The sequence below is a fragment of the Cupressus sempervirens genome, chromosome 11 (assembly GCF_028749045.1).
Source record: "Cupressus sempervirens isolate cs-2001-9-10 chromosome 11, ASM2874904v1, whole genome shotgun sequence".
Taxonomy (NCBI): Eukaryota; Viridiplantae; Streptophyta; class Pinopsida; order Cupressales; family Cupressaceae; genus Cupressus; species Cupressus sempervirens.
Genome location: NC_143128.1, coordinates 535,978,129 through 535,999,795, shown reverse-complemented (window position 1 = coordinate 535,999,795; position 21,667 = coordinate 535,978,129).

The following is a 21,667-nucleotide window of genomic DNA, read 5'->3' as shown; positions in this document are numbered from 1 at the left end:
TCAAAAAGATTTCAGCAATTTTGTAAACGACAATGGATTAGTTAATATTAATTTCAAAAAAGGTGACTTCACATGGACAAACCGTAGGGAAGGTTTTGTGCATATAGCAGAAAAGTTGGATAGGTTTCTAGTGGCAGGGAATTGGGCTGAAGCCAATTGGTCATGTGATGCGGAAATTCTACCTTACCAGGGTTCAGATCACTTTCCCATTTTTCTGCGATTTCAGGATGAAAAAACTCCAGACAGATGTCCCTTTAAATTTGAAGCAATGTGGCTGAAGGCAGAGGGTTTCTCAGACCAGATTGCGGAGTGGTGGAAAAAGGCTCCGACAAGGAAAGGTAACAAAGCTTTCATTTTCTTTAAAAAGTTGCAATTTCTAAAAGAGCAATTAAAAATCTGGAATAGGGAACACTTTGGTAATATCTTTGATAAGAAAAAGGATATAGAAGAGAAGTTAAAGACTTTAAGTCTCAAAGTCATAGAAAGTGGAATGTTTGAGGAGGATTTCAAACTGGAAAAAGGGCTCAAAAAGGAGTTGGAGGAATGCTTAAACAAAGAGGAAATTTTTTGGCGTCAGAAATCTAGAGAAACATGGCTACAAGATGGGGACAGGAACACTAACTTTTTCCATAACTCGGTAAAAGTAAGGCGGGCAACAAATAAAATCTTTGAAATAAAAGATATGAATGGAATCTTAAAGACAGAAAGTGAAGAAATAAATCAGGAGGCTATAAATTTCTTCTCAAACAAGGGTCAGGTGCCAGTAAGGGACAATGCTGAGGTGGGAGCGGTGCTGAGTGTTATTCCGACAGTAATAACTGGGGAACAAAACAGGGCTCTAATGGATCCAATTTTAGAATTTGAAGTCTCTCAAGCTTTAAAGGGTTTAGGAGGGGACAAAGCCCCAGGACCGGATGGTTTTCCAGCTTTGTTTTTTCAGAAATTAAGCTGCATATTCTTGAAAGACTTGTGGGAAGTAGTGGAGGAGTCGAGAAAAGGAGGTTTCATTCTTAAAGATTTTAATAACACCTTTATAGCACTGGTGCCAAAAAGGGAAACACAACAAACCTTTGAAGATTTTAGACCCATTTCACTATGTAATACAGTATATAAGCTCATATCAAAGGTGATGGCAAATCGGCTCAAACTAGTTTTGAACTCTATTATCTCAAAAGAGCAGAGTGGGTTTCTCCTAGGGCATTCAATTTTTGAAGGGGTAGTTGTGGCACATGAAGCTGTGCACACCATTCGAGCTTCAAAATCTCAAAACATGATGGTAAAACTAGACATAAGGAAAGCATATGATGCGGTTGATAGAAGCTTTATGCTAGAAGTGCTAGGCCGATTTGGGTTTAGTAAGGAATGGATACAATGGGTGAAAAGTTGTATTCAAACACCCAGGTTTTCTGTATTGGTAAATGAAAGCCCTCAAGGTTTTTTTGAACAAGAAAAAGGAATAAGGCAAGGAGATCCTCTGTCGCCTTTCCTTTTCATAATAATGGCAGAGGTGCTAGGAAGGCTGATCCAAAAGCAAAGGGAGCAAGGGGCATGGAAAGGCATTCAAATCACAGAAACAGTTGAATCCCTCACACATATGCAATTTGTAGATGACACTTTTTTAGGGGGAGAAGCCAGTGTAGAAGAAGCCAGAGGGATGAAGCATACTTTAGAGCTCTATGGGAAAGTCTCGAGGCAGTTTATTAATTGGAAAAAGTCAGAAATTTTTTTCTTCAATACTCCCTATAATGTGAGATTTAGGATCAGTCGCATATTGGACATCAAATTGGGGTTAATGCCAAACAAATATCTAGGCATTCCTTTTTTCGCAGGAAGAAACAAGGCAGACTTATGGGACAAGCTTATAGAAAACTGCCAAAAGAAAATGGAAGGATGGAGGGGCAAATGGCTGACTTTGGCAGGCAGAATACTTATGCTTCAAGTAGTGATAACAGCAATGCCGGTTTTTGCAATGATGTGTCTAGAAATTCCAAAGAAGGTTATTAGAACTTTGGAAAGCAAAATGAGGAAGTTTTTTTGGAATGGTGCCAATGAAGAGAATAAGATCCCATTGTTGGCTTGGGAAAAAATATGTAGACCCAAAGCGGAAGGAGGAGCTGGTCTGAGGGATTGGAGTTGTATGAATAAAGCACTAGGAGCTAAACTGGTCTGGGCAGTCTATGAAAATCCACACCTCTACTGGGTAAGAATTTTAAAAGGGAAATATTTAGACAATATGGATAACAACAGAATTTTAACAATCCAAAATCCTCCAAAAGGATCAGCCATATGGAACTTTATGGTGTCTTGTAGAGAGGTGATAATTAAGCACATAACGTGGCAGATAGGGGATGGGGAGTCAGCAAAATTTTGGGAAGATTCGTGGAATGGTTTGGAAGTGCTAGGGGATAATATAAGGGACAATGAACTGAAGTCCTTTTTTAAAGAAAGATGGGGTAATACAGTAAAAGATTACATGACTGAGAAGGTGGGTCCTGTAGGAAGGGAGTGGTGTTGGAAGGATGTATCGAGGGAGGAACTGACAGAGGAACAGAAAGAGCAAATGAAACAAATCTTTAAGAACAGGAATATGATGCTAACAAAGAAGAAGGACAAAGTAATTTGGTGTGGCTCAGTATCAGGTAAATACTCAGTTAAAATAGGCTACAATCTATTAGCCGAGACAGGAAGGGAAAGTTTCCTCTCAAGAGACTTATGTTGGAATAAGGACACAATGCCTAAAGCTGGGGCCTTTACCTGGTTAGCATACAAAGGAAGAATTCTAACAGCTGAAAGACTAAGAAAGATAGGGATAAATGGTCCATCCAGATGTCCTCTATGTGAGAAACAAGAGGAAACCATTGACCATCTTTTAATTCAATGCCAATATGCTAATAAATGCTGGGACACAGTTCAATTCAAACTAAGATGGCAAGGGCCAAGAGCAAAAACGCTAAAGGAAGCTTTGGATGGATGGCCAAGGATAGTTGAGAAATCAACCCTATCAAGTATTTGGATAGTAGCACCATCTCTGATAATCTGGGAATTGTGGAAGGAGAGAAATAGGAGAATCTTTAGAGGAGAAAAAGAAAGTTTGAGGAGGTGCATAAGCAGAATCATTAATGCAATAGAAGAAACAGTCAGTGTGTCAGCCACAAGGAAACAAGCTATGAAAATTCCATTCACCCGAGAGGATAGACAAATACAGAATACATGGACGGGGATAAGATTTAAATCACCCTCAGGAGCTTTGGTAACAAGCAGAAGCAAAACAAAGAAGAAGCCAGTAGAATGGGTTACACCATAGGAAGGATGGATCAAAGTGAATTTTGATGGAGCAGCAAAAGGCAATCCAGGGGATTTAGGAATTGGGGTTGTTTTTAAAGATGACAGAGGGCACCTATTATTAGCAGGAGCGAAAAAACTCCCAAATGGAACGAATAACATAGCAGAATGCCAAGCAGCATTATTTGCAGTTCAAATAGCTAGAAAGGAAGGAATTAAAAAATTACATCTGGAAGGTGATTCTTTGATCACAGTGCAGGCAATATCTAAATTGGACGCAACGGCATGGCATCTACAACCAATTATCAATATTATAGAGCAGGAATTGAATAACTTTGAAGATTTCAAAATAACACACATAAAAAGAGAAGGCAATCAAGAGGCCGACATGCTTTCAAAATGGGCTCTATCAATGAATGAGGGAAAATTAAGGATTGAAAAAGTTAACTCAAAAGGCACACTTTTTAACATCCTAAATCGAATGTAATAATAGCGGACTGTCAGAAAATTAAGTAATAGAAGTCTCAGCCGTCCGATAAATCCTGCGAAGCGTGCGAAATCTTTTAAGCGAAAGGCTCGCAGGAAATAATAATGATTCAAAAGATTTGAAATGTCTTTAAAAAAGGCACGGAAAAGGTCATTTCTCAGAAGAAAATTTGAAGGGAGATAGCAATTGAAGAAGGTAAGAGGAATTGCAGAGATGGAGCCAACCTTCACATTCAAGACGGCGCGACAGCAGAAGGCATTATACGGGAGAGTTGCAGACCACAGGCTAAAGAAGATGGTGAAGTGCGCATCGCCGGCGGTGGTGGAGACGTTGCAAGACACATTGGGACCCCTTTTTCAGGATTCAGAGCACCGTTGGAAAGTGCAAGTGGATATAGCTGCGATGATAATGGCCTGGGGCTTGGAAGTTGGAGAACATGAAAGGGTAGTGGAATGGGTTATGAAGGAATTGTTTGAGGAAGAGTTAATCCCAAACATGGAAGCCTGGTTGGAGTGGGCACATCCGGGCTGGGCTTTCAATTTCTCGGAGGGTTATGCAGAGGAGGAGGAAGGCAGGGAGAAAGGGATCGTGCCTTTTGTGAACTGGCCGTGGGGATTTAAGGAGAAAGAGGCTTATGTGAATGAGCGCCGCGCAGCATGGAATGCCCTAAAAAATGCAATAATGGAGGGCAAGGCGCAGAACCAAAACGAGCCCTTCAATGTGACAGTGCCAAGGAAGCGGCGGTCGGATAGGAGAGCCAGCAAAGTGCGGAGGTAAAACTTGGAGGTGTCTTTTTGGAGACGTTTTTTTTTGGTGACAGAGGCCATATCCTTTTTGTGTCGCCTCTGAATGATAGCAGTTGAAAGGGTTAGAATCTCAGTTTGGCCCTAGCTGGAGGCAAGGAAACGAAAGTGGCTAGAAGCGAATGAAGGAGTTACCAGTGGCAAGTTGTGCGACAACGGAAGGCCGAACCGAGCGAAGGATCAATTTTGGAACGGTCGGGTTTTGCAGGATACAAGGTGGCTCCTTGTAGCAGATTTATCTTTAAGAGTAAAGTCTATAATAGGCAAATATTATGTTTGAATGAAAAGGTTTGTAATGAAAGTAGATGACTATAGTGTAGTTTTTTCTTTTGTGATAATAGGGGAGGAAGGTTTAGACTCATTGTGAAAATGGTAAACCTTGAAAGGTTAATGTATGAAACTATGTAATTTCCTATGATTTATTAAATATCTTATTATCAATCAAAATATATATATATATATATAAATATAAGTACTAATGTAATCATCTATATTCTTATATTCTCTTATCCTCATCATCAATTTTATAAATTTAATTGGTTTGAATGTAAATGTTTATTAAAATCTTTAAAAAATAAATATCATGGAAAAGCTAAACGAGCATTTTCAAAGTTTTTAAAGAAAATTTATTATTTAATAAATGAAAACATTTAATTTAGTTGATTGGTGAATTGATGTAATTTTTGCACGCCCATGATTCAAAATGATAAAAATGCAACATTTAAAATCTATAAGAGAGCGATTGGGAATTCAAAACTCCAAAATGATTTTAAAAATATTTTTTGAATGATAAGAGTGCCAAATGATTAGCTCTAATATTTTTTTTCCAAGATGTAAAAGCACAGACAAGCACATGTTCCTATCTAAGAATGCGAAGTGTTGATCTACCCTTTCCATTAACAATGATCTCATGCATGGGACTAACAAGAGCTCTCTTCGAACATAGTCTTGCCTACTGCACAAAGTATGAGAAATTATTATAACTAAATATATGTAATATTAGTTAGACATATAATATGTGAATATACAATTATTTTGATATCAGTTGTAAATTTTTTTTGAAATTTTTAAGAAAAGATTAACATTTATATATTATAAAATATATTTGATTATAATTATGTAAGAATATTAAGTTAATTTTTATTAATGTATAGATATATAAAAATTAAGTTTAGGAAAATTTTGTGAATCATATGATTAACACTTATATATTAAATCTTGATGTGATGTAAATGTCTCAATAGTTAAATTTGACTTGTACTATATATGACATTTAAGACTTGTATTAGTTTAGATTCCTATATTTGTATATTAAAAATATAGTTGAATAGGTTGAAATAAATATTGTTGAATGCTAAATTTTACTACTATTTCAATTAAATTTATATTAGGTTTATATATTTAATTTTGATCGGTAATAAAATATTGAAAAACTCTAAATACAACACAAATTTTGAATGGTTTTATAGATATAATATTTTAATATTTTAATTTAGTTAAATAATAAATAAATTTATAGATTAATGAAAATTAAATTTTACTGTATATATATATATATATATATATATATATATATAACACTATTTAATGATTTTGATAAATATGAAAAGTTTTGTCATAATAGTATATAATTTTAATTTTTCTAATTGTTATTAAAGTTTCAAAAATGTTATTTACAAATGCTAAATATTTATAATCTTTATTAGTGTTAGCTAAAATATTAATTAAAGTAAAAATTAAAAAATATTTTATCTTTCAAATCATTAACAATTTTTACTTTTAAAATAAATATAAAAATATACTTAATATACCTCTCTCACCTGTGCATAAATCAATAAAAAAATACAAAGTTTGGATGTTATTGGGATAGGGGACCTACACGTGTTTGCATGTTCCACCAGGCTCAGTCACGTTATGGCATCGACTACGGTGCAACTTATTTGCACCGTAGAACAACGTGCCAACTTCTCTTCTGCCTGGATGTCTTGTCTTACTTATGTCCTGTTTGACACAAGAGTGTCCTTCCCTGCCAACTTAACTTTAAAACTAGCTTTTATATATATATATATATATATATATATATATATATATATATATATATATATATATATATATATATATATATATATATATATATATATATATATATATATATATATATATATATATATATATTACGCCGAGAGTAATCGTTCTCGAGGCGCCTATTTTTATTTAATCCCAAGGTTATTTTATAATTGGGATTTATGAAAAAAAATAGGCGCCTCGAGAACGATTACTCTCGGCGTAATATATATATATATATAGGTATATATAAGCTAGTAGCAGTCGCGGCGCAACAGATAAATTATTTTTTAATTTTTCTTTTTTTGATTTGGTTAGTATTGATTGATTTATTTTTTTCTTTTTAAATTTAGTTGTATAAACTTACTATAAAATTGTAGTCATGTAAACTTAGTATAAAATCATTCTTCAACATTTTTTTTTAAAAATTCTATATATATTGTTTATTTGCATCACTTTGATTCAATCTTATTTTAAGGATATTATTAGGTAAATTGTTATATTTAAGAGTAGAGTTATGGTTATGGTTAGGGTTAGAAATAGGGTTAGGGTTAGCATTAAGATTTAAATTAGGGTTAGGTTTACAATTAGAGCTAGAGTTAGGGTCAGGATTAGAGTTACAATTAGAGTTAGAGTTATGGTTAGGGCTAGGGCAAGGGCTATTTTAGGATTATGACTATTTTTAGGGTTAGAGTTAGGGTTAGGTTTAGAATTAGAGTTTTGAATCAGGGTTAAGGTTAGAGTTAGGGTTAAGGTTTTAATGAAGACTAAAGTAAAGGTTAGGGTTAGCATTAATATTTAAATTAGGGTTAGGGTTAGGATTTTAATTAGAATTAGGGTTAGGGTTACAATTAGAGCCAGAGTTAGGGTCAAGAATAGAGTTACAAATAGAGTTAGAGTTGTGGTTAGGGTTATTTTAGGATTATGACTATTGTTAGGGTTAGAGTTAGGGTTAGGTTTAGAATTAGAGTTTTGAATTAGGGTTAAGTTTAGAGTTAGGGTTAGGATTTTTGTCAAGATTAAAGTAAGCGTTAAGGTTAAAGTTAGAGTTTTGAGTTAGGGTTAAGGTTAGAGTTAGATTTTTGAGTCAGGGTTAAGGTTAGAGTTAGGGTTTTAGTGAAGATTAAACAAAGGGATACGGTTAGGATTAGAGTCTAATTATGGTAGAGTTAGATTTATAGTTAGAATTAGAGTTAGGGGTATGATTGGGTTAAGGATTAGGGTCAATGTTAGTGTTAGGGTTGGAATTAGAGTTAGGGTCAGGGTTGGAGATAGGTGTATAGAAAGGGTTAGGGTTAGAGTTAGCTTTAGGGTTAAAATAATTTTTAGGGGTAGAGTTAAAGTCCAATTATGGTAGAGTTAGATTTAGGACCACAATTAGAGGTAGAGGTAGGCTTATAGTTAGGGTTAGGGTTAGGGTTGGACTTACAAAGACATTTAATATTATGATTAGGGTTAAAATAATTGCTAGGGTTAGAGTTAAAGTCCAATTATGGTAGAGTTAGATTTAGGGCTACAATTAGAGGTAGGGGGAGGGTTACAGTCAGGGCTAGGGTTAGGGTTAGAGTTTCAAAAAGATTAAATATTATGATTAGGGTTAATGTTAGAGTTAGGGTTAACGTTAGAGTTTTGAGTCAACTTTAAGGATAGATTTAGGGTTAGGGCTAGGGCTAATATTAAAGTACAATTATGGTAGAGTTAGATTCGCGGTTAGAGTTTGGGGTACGGTAGGGTTTTGGTTATGGTTATGATTATGGTTGGAGTTAGAGAAAGCGGTAGAGAAAGGATTAGATTTAGGGTTATGGTTAGTGTTAGTTTTACATATTGAGTTAGGGATATGTATAGAGTTACATCAGGGTTAAGGTTAAGATACGAGTTTGAGTCAAGGTTAAGTTTAGAATTAAGGTTAGGGTTAGGGTTAGGGTTTCAATTAGCATTAAAGTTAGGGTTAGGGTTAGGGTTATATTATAATTATGGTAGAGTTATATTTAGAGTTAGAGTTAGGGGTAGGGGTAGGGTTAGTGTTAGTGTTAGGATTAGAGTTAGAGTTAAGGTTAGGGTTAGGATTGGGGTTAGGATTAGGGTTAGGGTTAGAGATAGGGTCAAGGTTAAGTTTAGCATTACAATTAGGGTTAGAGATAAGGGTACATAAAAGGTTAGGGTAGGGGTTAGGGTTAGGATTAGGTTTATGGTTAGAATCTGAGTTAGGGTTATAGTTTGAGTTAGGGGTAGACAAAGCATTAGAATTATGGTTAGGATTAGAGTTAGGGGAGAAGTAGGACCACGGTCAAAGTTACGGTTATTGTTATGTTTAGAATTACATTTAGGAGGGTAGCTCGTTCTCCTTACACATGCCTATTAGCATAATAGAACAATATAAGGATTAAAATGTTCCTTATGTAGTTTTATAACTTTATTAGTTACATTTATAAATATACAATTAATTAATGTTAATTATGCTTAGCATGAATAGTGTACAATGAAGGAGTACTAAACATTATTGAGGTAATGATTACACTTAAAATGAGTATAAAATGAATATTATGCTTTAGAGTGGGTTAATAGTTAGAAATAACACATCAATTTTATACATAATTTAATGATCAACATATTAATGATATATCTCATGTAAAATCTTTAATAATACAAAAAAAAAGGTCAACAAAAAGCATTTCAAATATTTGGAAGTATAGTTGAGAAGAATTTGAGATAAAAAGTTAAATCGTTTATTTATTATTTCGATACATAGATGGAAGGAGAATAATATCTCCTAGTACAATTATCTAGATAAAGTAATAAGTGAAGATTTGAAAAATGTGAAATCATCATATGGACCATGTGTATAGCTCTCCATAATGATGTAAGTACATCACATATTCTTCAGATATTAAAATTGTATTACGACCTTTGTTTGTAATATGATCATCATAGACCTCTTTCATCATGGATGGAAACGCATCTACTTTTGTAGATGTGTTGCGTACATATTTGGCAACATCTTCCATCTCCATTATCTCTATCTCTTGTACATGATCAATAGATAAAGCCGCATTCTGAAGTGCTTCTACCATAGTTGTACAACACTGTTTAGTTATGCGTGCACACTTCTGAAACTCTGTCTCAAAAAAATCATTTGATTATACAGAAGAAGTTGGGCTAGTGTCGACAATGCTTGATTGTGTATTAGAGGCTTCCATGCCTGAAAAAATGATGGAAAACAATTTAGATAGCATCATCACGAATTAAAAAAGAAGAACAAATGTATACTTAATGAGAGGTATATAAGCTAGTATAAAAATAATATCAGTGATTTACATTCTAATGTGTCAGTATAAAGATTAATGCCTAAAATTTAATATTTGTTCTTTTAAAATTGCATATAAAAAAGAAACATAAATTAAAATAAATATATGGTTATGCAACAAAATTAAAAGTATAAGTCTCGTTTTTCTTATTTAAAAATAAATAAATTGGTATTTTAATAAAATATTTGGAAAATGGCGGCATTGCCATCCACTTTTCAAATGTTAATATGTAAAGATTAATTTTAATCTAAATGTAAATTACAAAACTGTTATAATTGAAATAGTAATCTAATTTAGAATGATACTCTAAATCAATATACTACTCTTAATGAAAACGTTAGAAATATGTTGAGATATAGTTAACATTATAATAAATTGCTTACTATTATAATATTTAAAAAATGGCGGCATTGCCTTCCATTCTTTAAAGATTGATGCCTAAAAGTTAATATTTATTATTTAAAAATTGCATGAAAAAAATAAGCATAAATTAAAATAAAATATATGGCTACTCTAATTTTCAAGTAACAAAATTAAAATTATAAAATTAAGTTTTTATATTTAAAAATAAATAAACTGGCATTTTAATAAAATATTTGAAAAATGGCGGCATTGCCATCCACTTTTCAAATATTAATATGTTATGATTAATTATAATCTAAATGTAAAGTACAAAACTATTTTAAGCAAAATAGTAATCTAATTCAGAATATTAATATACTAATCTTAATAAAAAACTATTATAAATCAAACTACTTTTGCAAATGAAAATAGTAATCATTAAATTTATAATCACTTTTTTTTAAAATAAAATATATTGATATGGCGGCATTGCCATCCATATGAAATATTATGGAAAATAAATACAAGATTAATCTAAAAAATACATTGAAAAATATGAAAAACAATAATGCATGAAACATGCAAATGTAATTTTGTATAGAACAATGTAAAAATTAAGAAATGTCATATAACAAATAAATTACAACTAAATGTAAATAGTGTAACTACTATTCTAAATGGAGATAATAATCAAAATGCAAAATAAAACTTAATAGGGAAAAAAAATTTAACAAAAAGCTTACTTTGCTTTTTGGATCTCCTTGTTGATCTTCAAATGTAAAATGCTTTTCTAAATGATGTATCTCCCTTTCTTCTTCCCAAAAAAGTTTGCTCTACCTCTCAAGAGCAATGAAAGCTTTACTCAAACCCTGTCTTCTGCAAATATGTTCTTCTACGAATGAAGAGCAAAAATGAGAGGATATGAGTGTTTTATAATCAGAGAAAAAACTCTTCATCTCCCACGAAAAAACTATTCAATTTCCACTAAAGGAACTCTTCAAATTCCACATCTCCACTCCTCCACTCCTCTATAAAATTCAAATTAATTACTAAAAAATGCCAATAAGACAATATTACACAACGAAATTTAAAAAAAAAGTGTGTCTACATGTCGTTATCTGTTTTTTTCAAAAAAAAAATATTAAAAAAAAAATACATTAACCCGCCACGTTATCTGTTTCGTTGAAAAAAAAATATTAAAAAATAAAATAAAATGGGGTGATAGGCCATCACCCCCGCCACCCCATGTGGCGTTGTTTTATGTGGCAGCAAGACTGCCTGTCAGCGGCAGTTACTGCCACCTCTGACATGCATGTCAGGGGCGGCAGTAACTGCCGCTGACAGGTGGTCTTGTTGCCTTACTCCGCAGCCCACAATTGGCATTTTCTTTTTTATTGACATTGTAACTGTCATGTTGTGGCTGTATAGAACGCCTCTCGGCATAATAAGTAAATCCATCTTTTATAAAATGATTTCATCCAAGTAAAAATTGCGGGGTAATAATTTTTTTTATTAATGTTTCAAGTAGAAATATATATTTTTAGAATTTGAAGTGTTTTAAATGTTTGAATTCATACATTAAAATTTTAATTTATTTTTTATTTATCATAAAGTTATTATATAGTCTTAAAAGAAAAAATATTAATTATTAAATTTGAAATAGAAATTACATTTAAATGGATTGTGAAAATGTGATATTGTTAAAAGAAATAAGATGAATAAATTTATTTTATCTAATAAGGAAAATAGAATTGTTTTAATTAATATGTTTATATTTATATAAAATATTTTTTAAAAAATATATTTATAAATCTAATTCTATTAAGAGTAAAAAAATATTTGGCCTAAATTTTATATTTTAAAAGGTAAAATAATTAATGAGAAGTAAAAATTATATTTAAAAAATTTGATAATACTTTTATCCTATTAATACAAATTTTGATGATTTTTAACAACTACTAAAATTAAACATTTTTTTTTCTAAAACTAAAATTACATTTATTATTAGTTAAATGATTAGACTTATTAGTGAGTAAACTTTATATTTTTCTATGTTTTAATTGGTTTTTCACTTAGACTCTTATATGACGATTTTCTACTTTTTAAATCCTCTCTCATAATGACCCTCATTTATATTGTCTTATACTTAGCAATTTACAAGTTAGAAATCTTTGAAACTATTTTACACTTAAAAATTTTAATAGTTACAAAATTATAATATTTTATAAAATCATATACATTTATTTAAATAATAATAAATAATTTTAATATAAATGACATTACTATTTATTTTTAAATATATAAAACTATTTTTAAATCTATTTTTAAATTAATTAAATTATTACAACTGAAAAATTCTAAATTTTTGTTAATTTAAAAAAATAGTTTTTTAAATATTATTATTTCTACTTAGCTAGGCACCATGTTATTGCTAAAAAAATTGCTCTAATTTTTTTAATTGAAAAATTTTAATTTTTTAGTTATTATTATTTTAACTATATATTGTTAAAGACAAGTACTTAGGAGTGACTTGTTAATTTTATAGAAAATTATATTCATGCATACCGAATTAATTAATTTACCTAAAAAAGAAGTTAAAAAAATTGTCCATAATTCTATTACATTAATTAAAATAGATTTACTTATATCTAAAAATACAATTTGCACCGAATAGTTGGGGAAAGGGAAGCCTGGTACTACATGCACAATAAATTCGACCTTTTTGATCCCAATAACAACTGCTACCAGGATAGTGGGGTTTGGCACACTTGGTCCAACTTTTGAGCTGGCTCTGATCACATTTTAAAGTGTCTCGATTGTGTCATGATTACTGCAAAATCTTTTTTTTTTCCCTTTTCTAAGGATCGAGACTTACCTATCATTCCCTTGCCAGATGTGACGTTATCTGAACACTATCCTATTTATTTTGTCATTTCATGGCAAATAGTTGTCTCGAAAGTTGTCAAGTCTTAGTTCTTCCTCAACACGTCTGTGTTGATGCATGCTTCCACCATCACACATATCCTACGTGTATGGAATTTGGAACCATGTCCACATTCTTAGAAGGGATGGATTCAATGGTGGAATGATGCCATTTCCAGAGCTGCTCATTTTTTGCACATCTATGGGTGCTAGCTGGCAATTTTTAGAAAGCGTTCGTATGAAACCAACACTTTTGCGCTCAAAAAAGCCTTTGAGGCTCTCACCCTTAATCCATTTGATGTGGATTTGCAAATTTAGCTGGTCAAACTTCACCATGACAAACAAGTTGCTGATAACTATGTTGCTCGAGGAGCCCAAATCAAAGCTTGTCTCCACTAGTTAGAGGTTGGCGATAAAGCTTCAAAGGAGTTCTTTCAGGCTCTTCGAGCCTATCATACTAATGTTGGGATTAAAAAGATCAAACAAGGAATTGCTATTCTTTCCAGTCTCCCTGACATCTTGTAAGCATTTGTTCATCACTATGAGAACATTTTTGCTTCACAGGGTAATTCAGTTGCTCAGGAGGAAGCTCTCAAAAAGTGTATCTCAATTACTCCAAATCGCCTAGCAGTTGAGCAACGTGCTTTCTGTGAGCAACTTCTTTCCCTCCAAGACCTTAAAGAGGCGGTCTACTCCATGGTTGATGATAAATCTTCTGGGTGTGATGGGTTTCGCTGTGAATTTTACAAACACCTCTAGGAGCATATAGGTCTTGATCTACAATTTTTTTAATCTTGAACCCTATCATTCTAAAAGCTTAGGAGCCATTTATAAATAAAGGAAATATCAAATGCATACCTAAAGTCAGCGATCGAGAGGACATCTACAATTGGAGGCCCATTACCCTTCTGAATGTGTCTTATAAGATTATTGCCAAGACACTTTCTTTCAAAATCCAGCACATGTTGCCTTTAATTGTGCACCCTGAGCAAACTGGCTTTATTAAGTCTAGATATATTCTTGAAAACATTATTGTTGTCTAGGAAGGCATGGAGTGAGCTCGCAAGTCCAAACAGAAGGCTATCTTTCTAAAGATTGATTTTGCTAAAGCCTATGATAGCATTGAATGGCCCTTTATTTTGGCTATGCTCCAGGCTCTATGTTTTGGTCCCAATTTTTTACAGTCCGTGGAGATGCTCTTTGGCAATGCTAATGCTTGCATTACCATCAATAATTTGCAATTAGAGGCTTTTGGTCTTTTTCATTCAATCAGGCAAGGTTGCCCTTTGGCTCCAGTGCTTTATGTCCTTGCCGTTGAAGGTTTTGGCTATTTGCTAGCTCATTCTATGTCCTCTGGACTGGTTCGTGGCATTTCCTTTCCCGAATCATCTTCCCAATTAGTCAGTGGTCACTTTGTGGATGATTCCTTTCTCACTCTTTTAGAGGACGAAGAAAACATCAATAATGCTTTAAGTTGCCTGGACACCTTTTATCAAGCCTCTAGATCTGTTATTCAATGGCATAAAATGCTCTACTTCCACCAGTCATTCTTGCCAGCTCCACCTTGGCTTAGCTAGCTTGAATGGAAATGGGTTATGCATGGGGAGATTTTCTGCTTTCTTGGCATTCCTTTTGCTTTCCAGGCTTCGCTTGTTAAACTTTGGAATGCTATGCTTGCCAAGATTACCAAGAAGCTTGATTATTGGATTATGAAACCACTTTCCCTTGGTGGCAAATTCTCGATTTTCTCAAAGGTTCTTGCGGCTACTCATGTTTATTATTCTTCTTGTTGGAATCCCTCCAAAGCTTCTTATTAGAAATTGGAAAGATTGCTCAAGGATTTTCTCTGGGCTTCTAGCTCTGATCATCATGGCTTTTACAGAGTTGCTTGGGATTTTTGTTGTCTCCCAAAAGAATTTGGTGATCTTGGCCTGCTTTCCATACAGAAACAAGGCATTGCACTTTGTGCTAAATGGATTATTCATGCTATCACTAGAGATAAAGTCTGGAAGATTTTGGTTCTACATCGCATATCTTTTGGCTTTCCTGTCAACAGGCTTTCTCGGAAAGGGATTAGTTTCCACACCCTTCTCATCATGCATGAGCCAGTGACCATACAAGACTCGTTTGTCATCAAGAGCATATGGAAAGCCTGGGAAGCTATTAAGCCTTGGCTTTGATGGGCTAGTGATGAGTTTTGCAATGGCCTCTCTTTGAATTAGCAGAACATTTGGTAGTCTCCCATGTTTTCCATTTAGGGTACTCCCCTTGCCAAGACTCAAGGTGCTAGTGCTCTACATTTTTTCAAATGGGGCATCAGAACTCCCAAGCACCTCTTCTCGAGGGTTTCCATGAGTTTTAGGTCCTAGGAAGATATGCAAGTCCAGTACCACCTTATTTGTTCAGATCGATAAATTTTCAACCTATTACTCTCTTCAATTCCAATCAACTTAATTCATAAAGTGGTTATTCAGTTTGTTTGACCTTGGTGGCATGATTGGAAGTGGTATCCTACCACTCCATTTTCCAATTATAAACCAAGTTTGGGTTATAGATGGCTTTCGCCCCATCTTCTAATGGTGGACAAGCTCAACCAAAGATGGCATTTGCAATCTTCTCTTTCTCAATGAAGAAAATGCTTTGATACCATTTGGAGTGCTATAACAAAACTCAAGATTGCCCATTTTGCTTGGTGCCTTGCCTTCCAAGGTCTTCCCCTGGGGCCTTGGCTCAAGCATATTAGGGTTCTAGATCCTAGATGCCTTTTTGTGGACAGCCAGAGTCTTTCTTGAAGATCTTCTGGTTTTGTAGGCGTGACCAAAATTATTGGCATTGGATTCATGTTTTTTTCAAGCCATTCTGACCTGAACCCTTTTCTTGGCACATGATTCTGTTGGGTGATTCCCCCATATTCCCTTAGAAACTCACCCAAATTTGGCATACTTTCAGGATGGAAATTTTGTTTACTCTATGGAAAGATAGGAATGTTGTTCTTTTCACACACAATTTTTTGTATATCAATATTGCCATGTATACTAAGGCGTGCATTTGTAATAATGTAATTATGTAGATTCAGGTGCAAGCTAACAAAGTTTCCCTTGAGGTAGCTCAACTGCAGGAGCTGTTGAACCACTAGGGCAATGCCCCCTACACTATTGCCAGATTTCCTCTTGATGCCTCGATAGAAACCTTGACACCTCATGGCCACCGTCTTTGGCGACATTCCTCAAGTCACCACTTGCACACCCTGCGCTCCTAGGCTTCCCACCACCGCTCTCCCAGCAGTGGCGATGGTGGAAGGAGGCACCACTCAGCTTCCCTACCCTATGGTGGCTCTGGTTGGTCCCTGAATCCTCCTCCTAGTGCTCGTTGAGCACTTTCTAGAAAATGGCCTTGCCTGGATTTGACAATTTCTCCTCTGCAACCAAAAATCAAAGATGCAAAAGTTGTCACTGATCCTCTTGCTGCTACTACTGATGATGGTTGAACTATTCCTAGCCCGCCCCCAATCCCAAAGATGATTAGGGCTTCCATGACAGAGATGAACCACCACCCTTGGCTGGCACTGCTTTGACTGCCTGAGGTTGCCTTATATATGTTTTTTTTTATGAATAGTTTCTGATTTCGACTATGGCCATGTGTTCTTATTCTGGCTGTGGCTGTGTGAACTTATTTATAGGGTGATCTTATATCCCTCGACCCTTTTTTGTGAATTGTATTCTTAGTATATTTTTATTAATAGAAAAGGACTATTCATCAAAAAATACAATTTGTAAAAAATATTTAATTTTAAATAATTTATTTGATAATTACCTTAAATTTAATTTACAAAATATAAAGATTAAACAAAATCAGATAAAAATACATATTTAATCATTTTAACTCTAAATTCAACTATATACAATTTTTTATTAAAACAAATTTATATATATTTATAAAATATAATATTAATAATAACCATTAAACTAGGAAGACAAAATTTACATATATCAACTAAACATTGTAATTTCAAACTTCAATCTACTTAAAAAATACATTATAACACTAATTTAATAAAAAATATAATATTATTTAATGTTATACAATTACAATTTAACCATTCAAATAAAAATTATTCATTTTAAAGTTAGTGTTTAGTAAGTACGACTATAAATAAAATTTGGCAACATCATTGCAGGAAGGACACTTAGTGTCAGACAAGACATGTGAGTAGGGGACGATTCCAAGCAGGATAGAATTGGGCAGACCTTACTACGCCAGTGTCGTCACATTATACACTTGCCTTTTTGGATAGTGAAGATTTGATTTGGACAACTAGGAATGCATTCCTTACAGAGTACTACTAAGTGCAATTAATGGTGTCTACTCAAAAAGATATAAAACCCTAGGAAAATTACAACAAACTAATTGAAAAAATATAAATTAACTAATATAAATTAATTTAAAAATAGAAATCTTGTCAAACTTTAGAAATTGAGTATTTTTTAGAGTTGCAAAGGGTCTAGTGAAAACATTAGTTCCCTATTATTTGAATAAAGTCAAAAGAATGGTAGAAAGGTGGATTATAAAGTAAAATCACAATGAAAAATATAAAAGATCATAGAAATGTAATTTATATATAATCTATTTGGCTAGTAGAAAACTATTATACTTTTATATAAAATAAACTATCTTTAATATTATATGGATAAGGAAGAATTTTTTTATAGATATCGAATTTAAAAGACATTTTCTATTTATTGTGTTAGAAAAAGTGAAACATAAATTGTTCAAAGATAAGGAAGAAAATATTAGTCTTATCTTCTATCTTTTTATGACAAGAAAAATTGGAAAAAAAATAAAAATTCCGCTCTTGAATAAAAGCTAAACAACATTTTAACAATAATAGTCTTTACATACAATGAAAAAAAGTAATCCTATATTCTAGAGATTTGTAAATGAAATCTAGAATTAAAAATATATACAATAACTTTTTATATAGTATTTTTTATTGGTTATATTATAATTAATTAATATACAATTACAATCATAATATAACTAAATTAATTAATACATAGTATACTTAATAATACTCCATATAGAATAATTCTTATGATTCAATTATGATTAATTAATATATAATTATCATGATTATATAAGCAAAATGATATTTTCAATGAATATTCAAACTAGTTTATTTTTTTGATGATTATTCTTATTCAAAATTAGATTGATAATATAAAATAGTATAATATTTGAATGAATGGTAGTAAGGTATGGTTTTTGAAATATAAAGCGACCAAAACAAGGGGGTTGACCCTTACAAAAAGAAAGCTGGTATCCAACAGACTACCAACAAACACCTACAGAAGAAACAGGAGGCAACACAGCCACATACTATACTAACCAAAAAATTCCAACGAGAAGTAAGCAAGTCTGGCAAAAGCTTGTAACGATCAAACCAAGTAAGATTGTTCAGAATAAACACTATTGGCAAAAGTAAGCCAACCCAATCCAAAAACAACACAGAACCATTAACAACAATATCTAAACTACAGTATTGAACAAACTATAAAGTTCTGCATTAAAAAATGTTGGCTTAAACAGGCCAACCCAAGTCTTAGTAATAGTTGTAAACCAACAAACTATGTAGCAGCAGAAAACAAAAGAAACTAGGATCATTAGATCCCCCAAAAAATAGAGAAATTATTTCTCATCTTTTTCCTTTCCTTTCCCAGCCAGAACAATTCGAGCCTAGTCATCAACAAGAAACTTATAGAGGAGCTTATTATCTTCCATGTCCATCCCTGAATTATCCCTCTCCTGTGCCAACAATTGGAGGGTGGTAGCAGCTGCATGAGTGACCTTCAGTGCAAATTTAGAGAATGTGTGGAATCCCTCCTCCAAGGTTTTGATTCTTGTTTCTAGCTATGCAGTCTTTTCATTTTGTTCCTCTTCTTTTTCCTTACTTTCTTTATCAACCTTTCTAGTCCCCTCATTAGTCATTGTCAGTTGGTTTTCATCTTGCAAAACTTGAGGGTTAGTGAAAACATTACATTTTTTCTTTACCGAAGAGGAAATTGTGATGGGGGAAGTGTCCACTTTGTTATTATCTTCACAGAAAGTAATGGGCTGGAAAGTGAAGCTGGCCGACACATGAGTCTCGGTGGTAACGTCTTTACCAGTTGATGCTTGGATATTACCAGCAAACACCTGGGTATTATCCACTGAGTTTTCACTTTTTTCTTTTTTCCCTTCCTCTTTTTCTTTGTTGGATTCAGAGAAATTCCCCTCCTCTAGCTCCCTTTCATTATTCTCAGAACTCTCCTCTTCCTACTCTTCCACCCTATATCTTTTGGACTTTTGTTTATACCTAGCCTAGGTTTTAGGAAGCCTTCCCGACCTTCTCCTAGCTTTTCCTCCTCCCTCCTCTTCTGAATCCTCAACTTCCACCTCCACAAGTTTTTCAACCTTAATTTTTTTACAACCCTTTTGTTGAATGGCTAACTCTAGTTTTTTTTTTCTTATTATCTTCGCTAGGGGAGGGGTGCGGGGTGTAGATATTGGTCTATGCTGGTACTTAGGGGGGAATTCCAGTGGTGGCACTGGTTGTCAACCACTATAACCCTAGGGGGGTAGAGGGAGGGATGGAACTGATATAGTCTAAAAACAAGGCCTTGGTGGATAATGGTAAAATTTTGACCCTTACTCCTTTTTTCCCTAACATCACTAACCAAATCCTCCAGAGAATGTAAAAGAAAAAATGGAATAGAAATGAAATCCCTCTTTCTAAAATGATTGAGCAAGGGAAAGTGATAGTAGTAGTAAACTCCAAACCTTCCTTCAAGCGTAAGGTATTTCATGATCACCAGGCAGACATCGTCCCACAGAGCCGATAGCTTATCTTTCCTGAATCCTCCCCTATGATGCATTGGTTCTTCATCTTCCGCAAAAAAATTGATCATACTAGCCTCGTCCACCATTTTTGTTATCTTCCTCCATTTTTTCCCATTCATGGACTGCCTAGTGGCCATTGCTATTACTTCCTCATTAACTTGAAAAGTAATGCCATTTATAGTAACCTTGTGATCACTCCACCCGTTCACAATTTGGAGTGCACAATTTTTGTCATCCCCCACCATCGCTTGCATGTAGGGAAGAAATTCCCCCTCCTTTAATAGAAACTAGGTTACCATTCTATCTTTAAAATTTTCAACCTTTGATGGTTCCAACCTATTCAAGTCTCCACCCATTTCTTCCCCACTAATTTTTGACCCTCCAACCTTAGTAATTCACATTTGAACTTCCTTATCATCTGGTTTCTTGTGAATATTAATCACCAACAGCACAACAATGATACAAATAACACCTACAAGGGTTTTGATCATCTCCTAAACTAGTTTTTAGGACACTTTGAAATCCCAATCAATTTTATGATGGGATTCGCATGTACTTAGCATCATTATTTTAACATCCCTGAATTAACTAACAACCTTGGTACTAAAAAAATTCATACTTTTGAAAAGGAAGTAATTCAAATTTTTCTCTATGTTACCATAATGGTGAAATAACTGCCACCTTAAATCACCTCTATTTATAATCCAATTAGTACAGTGTTTTCTTATCAACTTCCCCTTAAACTTTTTATTAAATTTAGCAAATTTTGTCTTCCTAGTAAGGTATGGTTATAATGTCTTGCATTAATAATATATTACAAAATGTGATTATTATATAATCAATGAGATTAGTGGAAAACTATTATATTTTTATAGGAAAAGAGGTTTGTTGAAATATTGTATGAATGAGAAAGAAGTTCATATATATCAAATTTAAAAGATCTTTTGTATTCATTAACTAAAAGAAAAAGCAATAAGAAAATAAATGAAGTGAAAACAAATTCATTTCTATAGATAAGAAAATAGTAGAAGGATACAAATATGTACATGGGGTCTAGTACATGTGATAATACTAGGCGATTTAGGGGCTTACAAGTTTGCACTTGATCCCCTAGTACATAACATGTATCATTTCAAAAGTAAATCATAAAATGTTGTAATAAAAATTGATGCACTTTTTATCACTTTATGGATAAGTGAACAAGGATGGTGGATCAAAAAGTGGGTAAAAGATGTCACTTTTTCTCTAAAAGTAATAAAACTCTAAATTTCGATAAGAAATTGAAGATAGTTGGACTCAAAATTTAAAGATGCAACAAGAGAAAGAGTTTTAGTACTCTAAATTTAGTTTCTAAATTACCAATTTATCTTAAAATGGTGGAGATTAAGGCCCTCAAAAGGGGGAGCATAAAAAGTGGTCCTATTTTTGGAGCATAAAAAGTGGTCCTATTTTTTGTGGAGAAATATAACATACAATTTGGTATGCCCCTCATAAAATGTTAATTTTTTTAAAATGCTTTGATGAGAAGTTAGCTAATACCACATAGTTTACCCTAGATTTTTCTACTAATTTTTAATTAATGTGTG